Here is a 22,025-nt window from a genome sequence, read left to right as displayed (position 1 = left end):
TTGGTCTGATGATTGTATTTAATTCTGCCTTTCATTTCTTTTTCGATATTTTTATTTCTCCATATAGTGTCATTCAGGCAACCAGCGGCTCTGTTTGCTCGATTAACTTGATCTTCCACTGCTGTTTCGAGCCTTCCGTAGCTAGATAGTGTGATGCCTAGATATTAAAACTCCATCACTTGTTGTATATGTTGTCCATCACAGTAGGTGATACCAGCGAAGAAGCAGCAGAAAAATTAAACTAAAAAATGGAAAATCAAATTAAATCAATCTAAATCTATTCATGTTAATTTTACAAATAAAAAAATCGAAAACATTCCAATTAGAATAAATAATGCCCAAATACCATATTCATCTTCTGCAAAATATTTAGGTATCACACTTAGAGATGCATCAAGTCAAACTAGTTTGATTTTATTCAGCAAACTTGACTTGACTTGAAAACCAAACTTTTTTTGTAAAAAAGTTTGACTTGACTTGATTTCGGTATTTTTGGGTTTGACTTAAAATCAAACTTCTTCAAACAGTTTGAAGTCAGTTTGAAGTTTGAATATCGTATTGGGCAACGTGTTTATTTCCAATTCTCTCTGCTACTCTGCCAATGGCGGATCTAGAAATTTGCCTTTGGGGGTAAAAATAAGACATTGCTGGTCGAACCGTTTTCTTCTTCTTCTTCTTTTTCTCAAACTATCATTTTAAGCGATTTTTCAGTGATTCGGTGTTTATTTAAACAAATTTACATTTTTTTATTTAAAACAAGTTTTTGATCAAATTTTAGTGTAGAAAACGTTAAAATACTGTTTTTTACATGTTTCCTCCATTCCCAAAATATAAGTTTTTCGATTTGGCTGCCATAGCAAATTGGCCCACACATATCCAAAACACAGGACTTTAAGTGGTTCGAAGAATTTATATAGTTTTACAATACAAGAAAAGTTACATGCAATAATATCAGAGTCAAAATTATATATAGTCCAGTCGGTTAGCATTTGATCTTGCATGCCTAGCTACCCAAGCAAGATTCTATTTTTCTAATCTTTAGGGGGTCGATAGTAGTGTAAATTTAAAATCGCGAATGAATTCCGCAGTTACGTTAGCCGCCATCTTGATTTTCAAGGAGAACGGTTTTTGCTCAATATCTCCGCTATTTTTAACTTTTCGACAAAAATAGTAAGGACTGAAATTGTTGAAAATATGATTTCCCATAATTTCTTTTATTATAATTTTTTTGTGTCGTCAAAAATGATATCAAAAAACTTGTTTTTAATTAAAATTATTTTGCTATAAATGTATGAATGAGATATTTCCTGTAATTAATTATATTATTTTGCAACCTATGTATGTTCGAAAAAAAAAATTATATATTAAAAAAAAGATTAAAAAAATAATAATAAAAAAATATATTATAAAAAAAATTAAAAAAAAATAAATAAATAAATAAATAAATAAATAAAAAAAAAATAAATCACTAAGAGGTTATAAATCTCCGCGAGGATGAATCGGATTTAGTTCTTACCGTAGTGAAAAAAAAAAAACAAAAAAAACAAAAATAACAAAAAAAACAAAAAAAAACAAAAAAAAACAAAAATTAATATAGTTGTATTTATTAACATAGTAAGTAGGCATTGTTATTTGTAAGCTTTATTTTTTATTATTCTATATTTTTAAGTGTATACTGGGCAATTGTATACTTATGAACGAATAATAATTTTATATGTAGTTACGTGGCTAAAGGTTCTGAACCAAGGCCAGAATCACAACAAAAAAAAAACTTGCTATAATGCGTTATAATGAATTTTTGAGTCCCTACTATTAAAACATTATTTTTTCTATTGATATTTTACGATAAATAATGCAAATTTGTTTAAATAAATACCAAATCACTGTAAAATCGCTTAAAATGGTATTTTGAGAGAGAGAAAAAAAAAGAATTAAACAGAAGGTATACACTAAGTTTCAGACAAATCTGAGATCCAAAAGTCTGAGTGATTTGACCTAGAATGTACCAGGTTTATAATCTAATATATTATATTTAATAAAAAGTTTCACTTAAAAAAACTAACTAGTAACCAGATTAGTACATTTAAGATATAAAAACTTAGGAATTACTAAACGGGAGTCTTCCAACTTGTAATATGAAGAAATGAATCTACACGGATATTTTGACTTTCGAACAGGAATAAAGCACTTTGTTACTACGAGTTCTCGTTAAGGGGAAAGGTGTAAAATGTCGCCTGTCAAACTTTTCAATGTGTCTTAAATGCAGATATTCATTTTTTTCGAATCCTGTAGTTTTGAAAAATTTAAACGCAGAATGAAAGATTACGTTATTACCGAGAGCCGAAAGTCCCTTAGAATAAATAATATCTAAGTTTCTTTTGAATGAAATATTTCAATTAAAAATCACACTAAATTTCCCTTTTATTTTCTCTCTGTAACTGATTAAAATAAACATTATAGAAGTTTTCAGGGATTTTCGGCCCTCAGAAATAATGTAATCTTTCATGCTGCTTTTAAATTTTTCAAAAATATTTATTAGTTTTTTCAGGATTCGAAAAAAAAATAAATACATTTAAAACACATTGAATATTTTGACAGGGGGCATGTTACGCCTATGCCCTTAATGGTTCCAAAAAAATACTATTTGGTTGATCAATGGACAATTCAAATTAATCATTTGGAGTTTTTATGTCATTCTTTTATTAACAGAGGCATTTGTCTCATCGAAAACAACATCTGGTACCAACCTGCAGTTCCCTGTAAAACACGATACGACAATAGACAATACAAAAGTATTTCTAAAATTCAAAACTGACCATAGGGTTATTGGGTTTATATTTTTTGGATACAGACTAAAAATAGTGTTATGTTTGGGTTTAAATTTTAAATAAATTAATGTAGATGCATTAAGTTTTCTTAATTATCCTAAATAGCGGGTTTATTGGGTTTTACTTGTCTGTCTGTGGTTTAAATATCATATCAGCTAATACATTTCTATGTTTATTGAAATTTGCCAAAAAAACAATTTTGGACTTTCTTGGGGGGGGGGGGGAGTTTCCCTATCCCCCTGTAGATATCCGCCTATTCCGCAAATTAGTTTGTATTTCACATTTAGACGTCTATGTTTGTCTTGTGAGATAATATCTGAACCTGGATATTTTTCGACTCAGAATAAGTACCAGAACAAATTGAGTCTGATTTTGAAGGTATTCCCACTGCAAAAATTAATAGAAACAATCTGTAGTCGAAGCAGTATTAATAATTAAGAAAAATAAATATACTGATTTATTTGATGTTGCGGCAGGTGATTTCAAAACAATGAAAATTGCAAAGTGCATAATATGTAGAAATAAAGAACAGCGTTATAAAATGACAAATAGTGAACTCATTCTTTAAAACGAAATTAAAAAGTCGCAAAGAATGCATTAAACCTATTAAAACTCTATTAAACATATTATATTTTGTTGTTCCTTCATAAATTTTTGTTAAAGTAGACTAAATTACACTTGTTATGATAAAAAACCATTCAACGAATTCTTTGTTTTAATCTAGTAATAACACTTAAATAAAAATATAAAACAGTGATATCGATAAAACGAAACTTGCAAACAATTCTAAGCATACAGCAATCATTTTTAAAAAATTTATTACCCTGTCTTGACTATAATCGCTTCCTACACCAAGTTACTTTTATATGGAACTCATTGTAATATTAAATTTCTTATCTTAATTGGCAACCAACATGTCTATCTCAACAAAAAAGTATATCTCTACAAAATAAATAAATTTTCAAACTTTTTCAAACTAGTTTGACAAACAGTTTGAATTTTCAAACCTGTACGATTGACCAGTTTGACTTGACTTGAAGTATTTGTCGGAAGGATTGACTTGAGTTTGACTTGAAATTAAGTCAAACTCAAGTCAAGTTCAAACATTCAAGTCAAACTTGAATCAATCACACTTATTCAAGGCTTCGCTGGAAAGTCCACATTAAAAAGAAAAGGGAAGAATTAGGTATCCGTTACAAAAAAATATATTGGCTGATGCGAAGAAACTCTGCATTGTCCACATATAACAAAATACTGCTATACAAACAAATACTTTGACCAGTATGGATATATGGTTGCCAACTCTGGGGCTGTGCCAATTCAAGTAATATCCAGATTATCCTGAGATCGTTGATGCTCCTTGGTATATCCGAAATGTCGACCTCCACAAGGATCTTGAGATGGAAGATGTAGACAAAGTTATCAAGAAGATGGCAGGTAGTTACGAACAACGGCTCCATAGTCATGTAAACATCGAGGCCATCCAGCTCCTCGATAATACTGGGCTAGAAAGAAGACTCAAATGAAGAAAACCATTTGAGTTAGTGTAAAGTGTTAGTGTAAAAGCAGAGCATAGTGTTGTATTGTGTGTTAGTTTTAGTTTTAAAATGCATACTTGTTAAAAAATAAGAGGACACCATAGGGTTAAGACCTTAGATTATGTATCATTTAGTAATATAAATTAAAGAAGAACTGATAATTGGTAAACTGATGACCAGATTTCAGTAGTCTAAACACGTCTTGTGTTTAATAAAAAAAAACTTGTTGTATTATCTGACTCTCTAGCTCCAATTTACTCGTCAACAATCTGGATGTAATCCAAATCTAGATTCGTCGTAGAATAAAACTATAGCCCAGTAATTTGCATCCCAGTTTTGATATTTTTGACACCACTATAATCTCGCAGCGCGATTGCCTCTGGAGATAGGTGAACATCTCAATGGCCTTTGACTTTCGAGATTGGCTTCGTGGAGACGATTTCTTATAGTATCATGGCCTCTGGTTACCTGGTATGCCCTCTGCAAGTCGCTAATTAATTCAGGTTATGTAACTATTTGTTGTTTTTTAGAGGTTAACACCAAAAATCGGTCTTGAGCTGCAGTTGTAGCGCTCTCAGGTTCTGGATGATGTTTGGTTGGACTTCCAATCACACAAAAACGTTGACTTCTAACACTTTGGGAGACTCCCTTGCGCTCAGCTATTCCTGTTCATCTCATTCTAAGTTAAATGACGTGGTTCCATGACAAAAAAGAATATTTTCAATGAACTAAGTATTTTAAGAAAATCAAGTAAATCCGTAACGATATTAAGTATCGAGTTCAAAACTCCAAAATATTTTTTGGAGTATTGAACTACAAATTGATTTTTTTTAGTATTAGAGTACCTATTTTGAGTATTTTTGAATTATTTTTTTTTGGAAAAAGCAAGTAAAACCGTAAAGATGTTAAGTATTGAGGTTAGAACTCCAAAATTTTTTTGGAGTATTGAGTCCAAGATTTTTCCAACAGTATTGAAAAGAAATATAATGCGTGGTATTTTTGAAAACCATCTTAAACGACCCTTAAAATGAGGTATCACTCAATCCCCCTTCTATTAAAGATTTTGGGGGTTGTGTCCGCCCCCGCTAGAGGGTTGATGTAATTTAGTTGAAAACTGGTCTACAAAATGCCCCCCTCACAAATCAATTTGACGCGTTTTTGCAGAGTGTTACATTTTCTATAGGAACCAAATTATGGAGGGTGGCACCTTTTTAAATTGACACACTGTACATACAAAACTATACTGAAACAAATCTGGACATATGTGCAGAATATTCTGAATGAAGAAAACACATTTAGTTTTTCGAGCTTTAATGATAGTCCAGAATAGATAAATCCAATTCTAGGCCAAGATGAAAAAACAAATGAGGGAAATGTCTAGGTAGAGTCCTTTTCATGAGCATTTTTCAGTGCGTCACAAATGATAAAAAAAAAGGTAAGTCCGTGATAATACACATTTATGACATTTATTCTAACATGACATTTTAGATAAATCTGACAGTTGTCACATTTTATTTGCAATTTGGCATAAAAACAAATCAATTGTGTTTATTTCATTTATAAAATGGTATTTTCTTTGATTTGCATAGTCTTGTAAATTGTACAGATTATATTCGTAGATATATGATATAATTCGTAAATAATTTTTTCTTCGATTATAGCGCCATCTATCGACAACTAGAATAACTAGAATAAATGTTATAAATGTCTTTAATCACAGACGTGCCTTTTTTCTGTCACATACAATTTAATGCGTTAGAAAGAAATCGAAAAACTGTGACGTACTGAAAAATACTCATGAAAAGGACTTTACATATTATACAGTATGCTGCAAATAAAAGAAAAAAATTCGTTATTTCGTAAGCCAGTGACTTTAGGCAAAAATCCCGAAACAGATCGATTTTAAATTTTTTAATTACGGTTTTTTGGCACATATATCATACTAGTGAAGTTACCTATCTGGGCGTGATGACGTAATAGATGATGTTTTTAATGAGAATAATAGGGGTCGTTTAAAGGTTATTCAACTCTCTATTCATAATTATAAACCATAATAACTATTTATACACGGTGTCCAAAAAATTGTTTTGTACTGAATTGACACAAAAAAGAAGAATGTATATAATTTATTTATTTCAAAATAAATTCTACTGCTGTCAGAAAATAGCAAAAATTTTAATTTGGCAAAAAATTATGCTTTTCGCTTAAATTCAACGTTCAAGCTGCCATCTACCTGCCTCTTGGTAGTTTGAACATTTAATCTAAGCGAAAAGCCATGTTTATTTAAAAAAAAATAAAAATATATACAATTTTTATTCAGTTGCAATGCGAATCCAAAACTGCCTTAATTTTCACTTAATTCAGAGGACAAGTAGACTGGGTGATTTAAGCTTGGTTCAGAGAAAGCAACCGATTCATTCTCTGATGAGCCACTAAAAAGTGGCGAAATCGTCAATAAGATTGCTGGTTGCGCTCTCTGAACTAAGTGAAAATTAAGACAGTTTTGGCTTCGCATTGCAACTGAAAAAAAGTGGTATACATTTTTATTTTTCAATTAGTATTACTCCTATTAAGTGACATAGGTCCAGTTTCCTTTGGAATTTACCACGCTGAACAGACGGGGTTGTGAATTGCAAATTGTAAAATTCCCTCGTGTCTTCTTTGCTTCAACATCCATCTGGCTTGCAATTTTTACAAGCAGTGGAGATGTTACCAGGAAAATGGTCCAATAAGTTTTCAATTTGATATTATTTTAAATATTTTTAAATATTTTATTTTATTTTTATTAAGTTGAAAGCTTTGACTTGTATCTAGCAGATGCCGCTAGGCACCTACTACCATCACGTTAGTTGCAATGGGGGACTAATAGACTGGGTGATTTAAGCTTCGTGGAGAGATAGCAACCTATTGACGTGCATATCCCCAATAACGTAACCCTCACGATAGTCTCTTACTACAAACACCCGGGTCAGCCACTCAGCGGGCACTTGCTTGAGTATTTTTCAACGGTTAGCAAGGCCGTGCTGATGGGTGACCTAAATTGTAGACACACTCAGTTTGGTGATCACCGTTTAAACCCAGAAGGCATCCGCCTCACGGATTATCTACTACACCTTCCCATTTCAAGAATCACCAACAGTGAATTCACGTTTTTGAACGCCAATGGGGCCTCTATTGTCGACCACATCCTAGTTACTAGTAACATTCTGGATCGGTTCGGGGATAGATGCCACATAGGCGATTCAATAACGTCAGACCACTTACCTCTTCTTGTCGACACCGACATACTAATTCCAAAACAACCAAACCCTCCAAGATCTATAAGAGACTATCGTCACGCTAACTGGACTGAATTCCAAAACTTCATCAAACAAAATCTCCCTATGTTAGGCGAACTCGACACTAACGATAGTATCGACACCAGTGCAACCGAAATCGAGAACCTCATCACTGAGGCGATCACGCACGCAATTCCACTCAAACAAATAACCTATACATCACCGGCACTTCCACAATACATCATTGCCAAAATCCAACAAAAACGACGTCTTCTACGTCAATACAAGGCCAACAGAAATCCACTAATCAAAACAGAGTACAACCGGATCTGTGCCAGGATAAAGAGGGAGATATCCGTCCTAACGGCTCGCCGGTGGGAAGATACTACCTCAAAACTGGATTACAGAGACGGAGGTAAATTCTGGCAAAAATTCAAAGTCCTAACAAAACAAAAACTATCTCAACCATCCCATCTGTTGGTCAACAATCACATAGTCAATTCCCCAGAAGGCAAAGCCGAAGCATTCAGAAATTCGCTTCAAAACAATTTTCAAACTCCAGATAACCCGAACTTTGATCGCATATTTAAATTCAACACAGAATACATTGTAAATGTTACTCTCAACCACTACATTCCAGTCTATGATCCTATCATGGACCCCCTCACAAACAGGGAAACGGAGAGCTTTTGCCAAATCGGCAAAAACAGCGCTCCCGGACCTGATGGCATCAACCGAAGGTGCCTCAAAAAACTTCCAGAGAGTATCATTCCTCTTCTAACTAAAATATTCAATGCATGTCTCAAAAACAGCCACTTTCCTACTCCTTGGAAGGTGGCCAACACCATCATGCTTTTGAAAAAAGGCAAACCCCCAACCGACGTGGAATCCTATAGACCAATTTCATTAATCAATACTCTGGGTAAAGTTCTTGAGCTAATCCTAAAAGAGAGGCTCAATGACTTTCTCGAAAACCACAATATCATACCAAAATTCCAATACGGATTCCAGTCAGGTAGATCTACTAAACATGCATTAATAGATTTCACTACCAAAGTTACTCAAACCATCAACGATGGTTCATTCGCCATAGCCACATTTCTGGATGTGCAGAAGGCTTTCGACCAGGTCTGGCACGACGGGCTTGTTCGGAAACTTCTGGACATCGGGCTACCATTGCAATTTACCAAAATTTTACACTCCTACCTCCACAACCGTACTGTCAGAGTTAAAATAGGCGATCAAAAGTCCACCCCCTTCACTCCACAAGCTGGAGTTCCCCAGGGTTCAGTCCTAGCACCGCTGTTGTACATCATCTACAACAGCGACATCACTAACCAAAATATCCCAGGTACTCGGCTGTTTCTCTATGCAGACGACACGACTCTGCTCTCAACAACCTCTCGATACAACCCAAGACTCCTCTTCAGAAGAGCCCAGGCTCTGTTGGACGGCGTCGGCGAATGGTGTTGTAAGTGGAGAGTCACGCTGAACGCGAACAAAACAACAACAATTGTGTTTCGCGCCCCTTCTGTGTCAAATAGAATCATAGCCAATGAAGACGACCAATATCCACTGAGACTGTTGGGAGAAAGGCTTGTTGTTAGCCCGACTGCGAACTATTTGGGAGTACTGTTCACCAGGACTCTCAACTGGGACGCAGATCTAAAGGCAACTTTAGATAGGGTAAGGAACAGGGCCAGACTTCTCAACGCTCTCTCGGGAAAAATTGGCAAGAGACACAAGAAGACTCTCATTCACACTTACAAGACCTTTATTCGACCCGTCATGGAGTACAAATCATGTATCTACTCTCTTTGTTCAAGACAAAAACAAGAGAGGTTGTTGAGAACAGAACGTAGAATCTTGCGTAGATGCAACTATGAGCACTGGCGATATCCCTCAAACGAAATCCATAACATCTCGAACACCCCCAAAATCACCGAGAGAATAAACTCTCTGAACAGGAACTTCACAATCAAAGTAATCAACGGCCCCCCTTCCGACACACAAGAATCTCTCAAATGTTTCTGTTCATCTTCCGGCCACGTACTCCACCGAAAGCCCAAACACAAAAAGATTCATGTACCGTCCGCTCTAATGCAAACATGCATTGACGAACTCCCGGTGGAGTACGAAAACATCCTCGAGGCTACCCCGTTAGCCTACCGTACCCACCTCTAACATTTCCTCTTCCCTACCCCGAACAGGGAGAAGTTGGTTTTTTGCGGTTTCCCAACTTCATTGCACAATTATACCTGTTCGTCCCAAGAAAATAGCCGCAACTATTTTCTCCACTCGAACGCACACTGTCCACGCTGCGCTCAAAGCCACCTCCTGACCGCCGACGAGGGACGCAGGTTCGCCTGTCGTTGTACAATGGTTTCTAGGGAGACTGGCCGAGAGCAAAGCACGGACAGTACACGTAAATGTCTATGGAACCAACAACAATCCATCAAACTATCTTCTCTGTTGACTTCTTAGCCTTCTGGACACCACCGTCCGGCATAACCCAGGATCCAAAAACACCAGGACACAGCGCTTGCCCCAGTGTGTTTTTCGGACTGTTTGCTTTTGCTGCCAACACTACACATTCACTACAAACCCTGAAGAGGACAAAATCCTAAACGGGGACAATCATTGATCGCATTTCCACTTAGCAATTTATCTATACACGCAAATCAAACAATGATAGTAGTATAGCAACCTATGCATTATTTGATGAGCCACTAAAAAGTGGCGAAATCGTCGATAAGAGTGCTGGTTGCGCTCTTTGAACTAAGTGAAAATTAAGACAGTTTTGGCTTTGCATTGCAACTGAATAAAAATGGTATACATTTTTATTTTTTTATCAGTATTACTCCTATTGAATAACATAGGTCCATTTTCCGTTGGAATTTACCACGCTGAACAGATGGGGTTGTGAATTGCAAATTGTAGAAATCCCTCGTGTCTTCTTTGATTCAGCATCCATCTAACTTGCAATTTTTAGAAGCCGTGGATGTGCTACCAGGAAAATGGTCAAATCAGTTTTCAATTTGATATTCGAATTCTTCTTTTTTTGCCAATTAATTCAATTCAAAAAATTTTTTTGATACCCTCTATAAATAATTATGTTAATGTTTATATTTTTTTCTGAGTAGAAAATTGAATAAACTTTTAAATGAGCTAGCACACGATCCCTATTATTATTTTAAAAAAATCATCTATTACGTCATCATGCTTCGATGGATGACGTCACTAGTATGACATATATGCCAAAAAATTATAATTTAAAATTAAAAATCGACCTGTTTTGGGATTTTTTTAAAAGTCTCTGGCTTACGAAATAAAGAATTTATTTCTTTCATTTGCAAATAAAAAATATTCTGATGTAAAAAAACATTGAAAAGTTTTTTGTTGGTTTATGTTTTTTGTTTAACTGTTCCAAATGTTATTAATTGTTTCCAATTGATACTTATTATTTATATTTCTTTATTTTGCAGATATTAACGGGAATTGGGAAAATTGTTGATATGCAGAATGTAACAACTTTAAACTTGGAAGTCATTTACTGTAAAGGTATTTTTGAAAGGTAAGATTTCCTTAAATGTCCAATTAAAACATATCTGAGGGATATATTCAACATTGACCTCTGCATTGCTCCCTGTGCTATGTGCCAGGTATAAAATGGTGAACGAAAAAGGTGGAATATACAAGAATACAATTTGCTCTAGGAGCAAGATAAAGTAGATAGACGGAGAGAATATATTGAAAAGCTGTTTGAAGATGAAAGAATACCACTCAAATGGAAAATACGGTGACTGGAACAAAGATACAGATATAGAAAAAACTAACTAACTGCTGTCTTATAGCATGTCTAATTTAATTATTAAGTTTATATGGGATTAACCCACAATTCTTGGTGTAGGTAATGAAAATTACATTTTTAATTAAATAACGTTTGAGGTTTCGAGTTCCACTCCAGAAATCGTTCCCAAAAAAGATTATTTTAAAAAAATTTACGTATAACCTAGTTTTATTAGGTTACTTATATATATTTAGGAAATTATTGATTATACATTAATAGTTTCCTTGAAGTATGATACCAACTTATAGAAGCGTCTCCCCATTACTAATAAGCTGCTCCGAATTCTCTCTTTATTGCGTCATGTTGGGGCTAACGTCTGGAATCCCCACCGATGCGAAAAATTCAAACATGCTCTTCGTTTCCACCCATCAGGCATTGGATCAACATCAACGCATCGAACAGGTACACTAGCGACCATCACAAACGCACGTGTTGATAGTGTGAACGTGTCGGGCGACAGGAGGAGGTCGTGGAAATTCCAATATAGGGAGATGTAGTTGACAGAGCATATACTCGTAGTAATTAAAACTATTTAGATTGTTCCAGACATTGGTATACAAAAAGGGATTAAATGCCAGAATCGGTGATGAAATTATTGCACAAAAGCAAACTTTACACCGAGAAACTCCATCGATATGTTACAAATACTTGTTTGTATTTGTATAATAGATTATTTATTCAATTTCGCAGCTCAACATCATATTGATAGCACCTACAGTTATATAATATGATAATAATAGATATATGCCACATGATTTGCTTTATATCATAATAAAATGTAGCTAATCAACAACAGCTCAACAGTTGACATTAGCGTTAGGTATGAAGGCTATTAATATGTATGCCTAAGTAAAGGTTTAAGTTAGCTCTAAAATTATACTTGGCAAAAACCTCGGTTTGAAAAACATTGTCTAGCCATGTAATATGAATCCAAAATACGACATCAGGCTACTAAAAAACTAACACACAGAAAACAGTGTAAAACAGTATTATATACAACTTGAATACCGTTAATCAAACGGATGTAGTGGACAAGAAGCTAGAAAAGTTACATAGAATTTCAAAAGACATACAAGAGAAATTTCTTAAATCGTCAAAAATAAAGAAAAAATCGTGGATGACAAACGAGACTTTAAATACGAGTATGATGGAGGAAAGGCGAAAGTTCAAAAATCAGGACGCGACATACACAACGGACATGACATACATACATAATATAAAAGGATAGATAAAGAGATCAAAAAATGAACCATAGGATACATAAGGATACACGGATAAGAGAACAATATGCGTAAATATAGCTAGTGCAACATAAACACGATTAATTCAATATACAAAAAAAAGTTAATGAAGTTAGGCTTATACAAGCCTAGAAGAAATGAATGTTCAGCAGATAACGAAGGAAAACAACTATTACGTTTGGAAGAGAAACTAGATACTTGAAAAAAATATGTGGGAGTATCTTTTGCAGATGAAAGGCAGAATACCACTGAATAGATACTAGGACGGTCCGATAGGTAGTTTTGTGAACTTGCTTTTGAACATAATCTTCTTTTAGCTCGATACACTTGACCCAGCTATGCTCCAACTTCTTTAATCCATCTGAAAAATACGTTTTCCCGAGGTCTGCAAAGTAGGCTTCCGTGACGGCGATGAACTCCTCATTACAATCCTCATTACTCCTCCGACAATATAAGTCGTACGGGGACCAAAATGGAGAATACGCTGGATGAGACAGCGGTTTGTAGATGAATTATTCGACCAATTTAGCCATTGCAACGGCGGAGTTGTGGGCAGGCGCCTTGCTATGGGGGAGGTATAAACTCTCCTTCTGGCAGTTGATACCCTGATATTGGTACTGTGATTAAATGCTTCTTCAAGGTCTCAAAGACAGTTTGGAAGTCTCCATCTCAGCAGTAGTCTCTTGCTTCCTCTGTAAGTCGTGTCAATGGTTAGCGATATCTGCAAACTTCTCTTAATGAACCTCCGATATTAAGTACGTAGCACCAGAAAACTTCTTACTTGATGTTTGTCAGTCTGCTCAGGCCATTCTTGAATGGAATCGATTTTTGCCTTGTCCACGGCCTCATGGCCACTCCTTCTTTGCTGACTGTATGACCTAGAGAATTAACCTTAATTTAAATAGCTGGCACTTCATGGGGCTTAACATCAGTTGGGCAGCTTTAATTCGATTAAAAAAGTCTTCCAGATTCTTCAGATGGTCTTCAAAAGTCTCCCCCAATACGATTATGTCGTCTAAATATACCAGCCACGTTATGCACCTTCTCAACACATCTTCCATAAGCCTCCCAAATGTCAAAGAAGCATTAAAGGGTCCAAATGGTATAACGTTGAATTGCTACAATCCAGATCCTGTAGTGAAGGCTGTCTTCTCCATATCTACTGTGTACATTTCTACCTGCCAATATTCAGACTTCAATTCCAGAGTAGAAAACAATTTTCTTCCAGTAGCACATGTATCCAACGTGTCGTCAATCCGAGGCAGAGGATAACTATCTTTCTTGTTAACATTGTTCAACAAACGGTAGTCCACACAGAACCTCGCAGTTCCGTCTTTCTTCTTGACCAATTCCACCGGAGAGAGCCATGGGCTCGTAGAAGGTCCTATCACACCCATGTGCTGGTGTAGGGTTGTATTACCCCGTCTTTCTCGGGATGAGTACCGATCCCACAAATATAAAAATTATTTATATAATAAAGAAAAGTTCTTACCCAGCTGGGATTTGAACTCACAACCCTTGGATCGAAATGCAGGCTCTGTTATCACTGAGCCTCAGAGGAGACTAATTTAAATATAAAAATAATTTGTATTACAAAAAATTTATTCATCAGATTTTTTAAATGTAATTTAGTATGATATAAAGATAACACTATAAATACAGTTTAAGTTTAAATAGCACGTATTAACTATACGTATGATTCTTGCACTTCATAAATAATATCTTTCACCATTATCATCCGCCATAATGACTGTTCTTGATTGGCGCACTTGATAAGGCTATTAAAGGTCGGAAAATTAATAACTTATCCGTTTCGGAATGTGCAATGTTGTTACTATCCTCCTTGAATCTGAGATAGCACTCCTCCCATTCCCACATTTCTTGTATCTGTATCTAATATAAACTCTTCTTCTGGTAGTGGATACCCTAATATTTGCGTCGTGATTAAATGCTTCTTCTAGGTTTCAAAGGTAGTTTGGCAGTCTCCATCCCAGTAGTAATCTCTTGATTCCTCTGTAAGTCGCGTCAATGGCTTAGCGATATCTGCAAACTTCTTAATTGACCTTTGATAGAAGTGGGTAGCCCCAGAAAAGTTCACGTTCATTCCTTGAAATCGATTTTTCACTTATCCGCGGCTACTCCTTCTTTGCTGATTAGATGACCTATATAATTGACCACACTTAGAAATAGTGTGAAAAAACCTCCACTTCTTGGGGTTTAACATCAATTGGCAGCTTTACGTTAAGCTTTCTACATTCTTTAGATGGTCTACAAAAGTCTCCCCCAAAACGATTATGTCGTCTAAATACACCAGGCACGTTTTCACTGTCTCAACACATGTTCTATAAGCCTTTCAAATGTCGAAGGAACATTACAGATTCCAAATGGCATAACGTTGAATTGATACAATCCAGATTTTGTGTTCTCCTTATTAAGTCTTCTCTTTATCCATCAGTCAGTTTCTACCTGCCAATATCCAGGCTTCAGGTCCAACGTAGAAAACAATTTACTTCCTACCAATGTATCCAATGTCGTGGTTCCGAAACAGAGGATAACGATCTTTCTTGGTTACATTGTTCAACAAACGGTAGTCCCCACAGAACCTCGTATAGTACCGCCTTTTTCTTGACCAGTACCAACGGAGAGATCCATGGATTGGTGGAAGGTTGTATCACTCTGTCTTTTGCGGGGTGAGACAAGGATAGGAATTATTTTTATTTATTAATTTTTAATAAAGAAAAATTTCCGATCAGCTGGGAGTAATTTAAATATTAAAATACTTTGAATTATAAAATATTATTCAATGAATTTCTTTTAATGTAATTCAATATGATTTAAAGATAAAACTAAACATAGTTTAAACAGCATGTATATAAAACTATGTGTATGATTCCTCCACTTCATAAACATCTTTCACCCTTACCATCCGGCATAATGACTGTTCGTAAGGTTGGCGCACTTGATAAGGCTATTAAAGGCCGGAACAATAACAACATATCCGTTTCGCAATGGAAGTGCAATGTTGTTCCGGTTTCTAATTCAAATACTATTTTGTTTTGTGTTGTTTTCCAGTCGTTCATATTGTTTTACACACACATGCGCTATAAATTTTACTTTTTCTTTAAGTTTCGCACAAAGGATGAGTCTGAGAAATGGGAGTTTTATGGAAATTGTTTAGTTTCTAGATGAATAAGGACGAAGTGGCTTCCTTGTATTTGTATTTCAAGAGATGGCTTACGAAAATTACAATGTTATATATTATTTTAAATTTTCTCTAATCAGAACAGAATTACAGTATATGTATTACCGAAAATATACATATACCTATGTATCTTCAAATAATGTAAGAACAAAACACTGAAAAACTTTGCTAGTAAGTGTGCCTCACAAGAGAAAGGCACTCTGCGAATGAATTGAAATAATGAATAATGAATTGTAATACATTTGGTGGAAGTGTAAAAAACAAAATTTTCAATGTGTTATTCTCAGACAAAATGAACTTCCATCAAGTAACGGTCAAATCTAAATACATATTACGTATACAGAGTCACCAGGTGAAAATGAAATACAGGCATTATCAGGAAGCAAGACAAGATTTTTGGAAAACTCAGCAACAGGTCAATTTTTGATTAAAGGAGGACACATCTTTACAGTGTTTTCGATTATTTTACTTCGATTACTAAGCCAGGATAAGAATTGCCTCAACATTAAATTTATTATCAGCAACTACGACAATGTTTTTAAAAAACTCAGTGACAGGCCAATTGTTGATTAAAGGTATACATATTTTTACTATATTTAAGATCAAGATAAACATGACAGTAGGAGGTATGTTTTCGAATTAGTAAAACAAGTTCAGGAAGCTGAGACTTTAAGTAAATGAGATGAGAATAAAAATGACAAACTGAAGAGCCTACTTATAGTTTATTAACCTAGTGAAGCTGCAATATTTTGATTAGGAAAGCCCTTGCAATTCCATACACAATAGTCTTTATGGTTAAATTCGATCCAGTACTTAATACATTTTGAAAGTAATATTTTTAGCTGGTTTTTTATTTCTTAGTTGACCAAATATTGTGAAACTGATGACTTCTTGACGAAAGGTTTGTTCGAGATCTTCTTACAAATTCCGAAGCTTTTGCGGAGTGATTCACAGACAGTCGTTGACAATTCAGTGACGTAAATTTACTAAGAGACGGGTGGTATTCGACAAATTTTACTTTTTATGTGTCCCCACAAAAAAATCCAGGAGAAACAGGAGACCAAGGAGCGCTGTCCTATTGAAAAATCAAACGATCTTCATCATAGTGTTGATAATTTTCAATAATACCTATCTGTCAATGCAAAATTAATCATATCTTCTAAAAATTGTGAATATATTTCGCCAGTCAAATTTCCAGGTAAAGAAAATGTAGTCTCACCGGTAGGTCACCAAAAATACCAGCCCATATATTTCATTTTTGCGGTTGCTCTGCATGCACATCGGGGAAAATCCTGGGATTTTTAATCAGACCAATATCTGCAATTATTGTGACAATTTAAAGTTCCATTGTTGTTCATCTGAACAATTCAAACAAGAAAAGAAGACTGAAGAGTACCAAACCTCACAGTGTGCGACAAAGCTAATAGCGGAGCATTGTGCGACTAGTGTGCAAGCAACGTGTTGGTGTAGTGCGTGACAAAATGACAAAGCAGTGCTTTGTATGATAGTGCACAAGCAAAAAGTGCCCCAGTGATAATAAAGACAACTAAGAAGACATCAAAGGGTGACTTTAGGTACTAAGTAGTTAGTAAGATAGGATAGATAAAAAGTTACTCATTGGTCAATGACCCGATTGTAGCACTTAGCAAATAAAAAAAAATTCTGAATAAAAATAGTAAATATATAGATTTATTATATATTTAACTTCACTTTGTATCATCCATCAAAATTAATCAACTAAAAGCAAGTATTTAACTTTCTTAAAATCTATAAAATATATCTAATTTTCTCCTATCAAATTTGTTTAGGTACCAATTACTTCTAAACAATCAATTAAAATAGGTAATTTATTTTTTCTATGACCGTTTAATAACATGCTCATTATTCTCTATTTTTGAGTAGAAAATAACACCAATTACTTTACCCGTGAGTAATAGTTCATTAACTCACGGGCTGAAGTTAGATTCAAGTGATACATGCCAGTTTTAATATTATTGGTAGATAAAATTACTTAAACTAGTTTATTGGAACAATGGGTCAGTACCTACCTATATGTTTTACTTTTATACCTTGTTTAATATAAATTTTGACATTTATCATTTTCCATACCAGTGAAATTAGCGTATTTGCTATACCTAGTTATTGGAATTTATAACTTATAATGGGTTTATTTTATAATATATTGTGTAAGAGGAAACAGTAGCGATCAACAGGTAGCGAAAACGCGTTCCAAGATTGCGGCTGTAATTTTGAATATTTTTTCGAGATATTTGGCACACGTATTCGTAATATAATAAAGAATGGCGGTACAGAGCCCAATTTGAAAAATATATTAATATGTGGAAATTACTCTGTAATTAAATACAATATTAAAAAAACGAGCCTGTACCGCCATTAAGAAGAACAAAAAAATACACTTTCTTCAAACAAACTTTTTTATCCGATGCCTAGATTTTGTGTCATTTTGGAACTACTAAAATTTTTTATTTCATTAGTAGTTCCAAAATGACACAAAATCTAGGCATCGGATAAAAATTTTATTTGAAGAAAGTGTATTTTTTTGTTCTTCTTAATGGCGGTACAGGCTCGTTTTTTTAATATTGTATTTAATTACAGAGTAATTTCCACATATTAATATATTTTTCAAATTGGGCTCTGTACCGCTATTCTTTATTATATTACAAATACGTGTGCCAAATATCTCGAAAAAATATTCAAAATTACAGCCGCAATCTTGGAACGCGTTTTGGCTACCTGTTGATCGCTACTGTATCACCTTAAATATAATATTAACATACTATATGTAGTTATATTATTATATACAGTGCTTTTCAGATAAAGCTATCCACCTTAAATAACTTCTGAACCACTGATTTTTGGAAAAAACGCAAAAACACGTCAAATAATACTTTGAGACATGCCATATTTAAGCTTGCCGGAAAAGGCACCCTCTCACCCCCCGTATCATCGCTTAATTTTTTTAATTACTTCCACCTTTTTTATTTTATATTTGGATGTTCCTCTTTGTACTGATTTCAAAAATGTATAACACAGCATGTTTAAAGTGATTAGTTTATAAGACAAATAGATAAAAAAGCAAGAAAACTGGATTGAAAAAAATTATTTTTTTAACAAACTTATTACATACAAACATTTAGAATGAACAATGAACATTTCACTACCAAAAATTTTAGCAATAAATATTTAAAATGACTTGAGATTTTGCATAATTATTGTTAAAATTTTGAATAATTACTGTTAAAATTTTTGTGAAATCTTCATTCTAAATGTTATAAAATTGTTAAAAAATAATTTTTATTCAATTCAGTTTTCTTGCTTTTGTATATATTTTTCTCATAAACTAATTATTTTAAGCATAAAATATTATACATTTTTGTAACCAGTACAAAGAGGAGAATGCAAATATCAGATAAAAAAAGGTGGAAGTAATTTAAAAGAAAATTAGAGGATGATACGAGGGGTAAGAGGGTGGCTTTCCCGGCAAGCTTAAATATGGCATAATGTCTCTCCCTCTCCCTTCAAGTATTATTTGAGGTGTTTTTGCGTTTTTTCGAAAAATCAGTGGTTTAAAAGTTATTTAAGGTGGATAGTTTTATCTGAAAAGCACTGTATATTACATTATAGTTAAATATGAATGTACATTTTAACTTTATAAAATACGTCTACCGATAATTTCCTATTTATTACAATGACAGTTAGCAAATTGGTACTTATAATTTTTTGGAACCGAATATAACTTGAAAGACTATTTCTTGTTGTATTTTTTACAATACACAAGACAACATTAATTGCTAATAGTAGGTAACCAATTACCTATTCAGCCGTGTACTATTGCTAAACAAAATTTATTTTTGTAAATTATAATTTAATCTCGAGTAGTTGATAATCATATTTTTTTACTAATTAAAATAAAAAGGTCTACGATTCTACTAAGTATAGTAGGCCCAATGACCTATTTAGCCGTGTACTTTTGGTTAACAAAATTTATTTTTGGAAATTATAATTTTAATCTCGGGTAGTTAATAATTATATGTTTTTTTATAGGTCGTACAAAAAGTATAGTATTCTACTTGTATGTAGCTATCATTACATGCTCGTTGAATAATATACTATTATCTGTAATACTTATAGATTGTATTATTTCTATAGTCTATATTTTTGTAATTTAGTATTCTACATTTTGGCAATAAAGCAAATATTTTTAGTAATATCTCGCTAGACTCATATTATTCTAGAATATGACAACCGTTTAAAACCGTAATGGCAACATATTGGAAAGATTTACGCTGGCCCGTTTCCAATTTCCTTTAAATCAGAAAGCTCTAAATTTATACAAAAAACTTATTAGCAAACTTAATTTCCGAAGTTCAGTAAATCTCCTAAATCAATTCGGACTGGGAGTATCAGCGTAAAATTTTCCATCAGAAAATTCGAACCTGGAACTGAAATCCGCCCACCAAAAGCAACGAGAAAACTTTTCTTTATATTAGAAGCAAGTTCCATAGCAGAGTCATTTAAAATTAAGATTAATTACGGAGCTGTTTTTCATGACTGTGTACTTTAATTATTTCTGGCGAACCAACTTATTTAGCTATTTAACTTTCTTAGCTTCCAACTTTCAAAACCATATTTCTTATTCAAACTGAAAATATGGCCTCTTTTATGACTAATTTTAAAGTACGAAGAACTTAATTGACTCTCTTGAGTCATAAACTCTTTTCAACGGTGTTTGTTTTACGTTTCTACGATATTTCGGAAAGCGTGAATATTCGAATGGCCATCCAAAATTTTACTCGTATATTTTTAGTGCAGTCACTGAAGGTTTTTAATCTCCGTTTTCGCTGAACCTCCTTGGATTTTCATAAAAATTGGTGAGTAGTTAGAGAATACCTCAAGGAACAAAGGTGACATGATGCCAATATGAGTTTTTACCCTGGGGGTGGATGCCACCCCTTGTCATGGGTGAAAATTATTTTATTAAAAAGAATACCATCGATATAGTGGCAAATTCTGAGCAAAATTTGTTATATAAAGTTGTTTACATAAATCAATACTTTTTGATTTATTAAAGATCAAATATTTTATTTTTTCGTAAAAAAATGCATGTTTTAAAGCTGTTTTTCACGTATACTTAACTCAAAAACTACAAGCTTCTTCAAAAAATTTATTATTACCAAAATTGAAGATAATAAAAAATTGAATATACTCCTCACTTAAATAACTAAACTAATGTTCATTTAAAGCGAGTTATGGATAAATGAATGTATGTTTTTTTCGATGAGTATCAAATCTAAGTACTAAAGTTTAAATAATGGGAAAGCGATGCAATTTATAAAATACATCTGCTAAGTACTTCGGAATATGTACCTATCAAATGAGTTCCAGAAGAAGTAAATAGCATTAAAATTAGGCAAGTTATGATGAAAATACGGGAACCCATTCGATTTTTTGGGAAAAAGTGAAAAATAAACAACAAACGTCATACGCCATTTCCACAAACATTAAAATTTACAGTAATCCTTACTAGAATCTGTTTAAATTAGCATAAGTAATGATTTTAACAATTTTGACTGGTTTAGAATGCATATTTTTGGAAAAAGGTATAATTTAAAAAAATCAGAATTTTTACAATTATCGTAATTTTCATTTTCTTTTGTTAATAACTCCAAAACTACTCAATATACGTAGAAAATGATATATAACCAAATTTTAGTTTTTTCTGAATCAAATATTTTACCTTTTCTACTATTTCTGTAGGGTAAAAAATAACCGAGATAGAAACGTTTAAAGCTTAAATTTTGCTGAGAGAACCATGTAACAGGGGCCATTTAACCTTGTATTTTTAAAAAAGTAAGGGGTCTAAAAGATTAAATTTAACGTGGTTTGATAGCCCTTGGAATTAACTTTCAAATGGTTTTTAGTTGAACCTGAGTTATTTAAAAGAAAAAAACAATAACATTTTTTGGAAAAATTTTTAAAAGCTGAATTTTGAAAAAATTTTGGAGCATAAATTTTAATGCTATCAACTTGTTCGGGAGCTCATTTGATAGCTATTTTTAAATACTTT

This window comes from Diabrotica virgifera, chromosome 3 (genome assembly GCF_917563875.1).
Source record: "Diabrotica virgifera virgifera chromosome 3, PGI_DIABVI_V3a".
Classification (NCBI taxonomy): domain Eukaryota; kingdom Metazoa; phylum Arthropoda; class Insecta; order Coleoptera; family Chrysomelidae; genus Diabrotica; species Diabrotica virgifera.
This window is presented reverse-complemented; position numbering follows the sequence as displayed.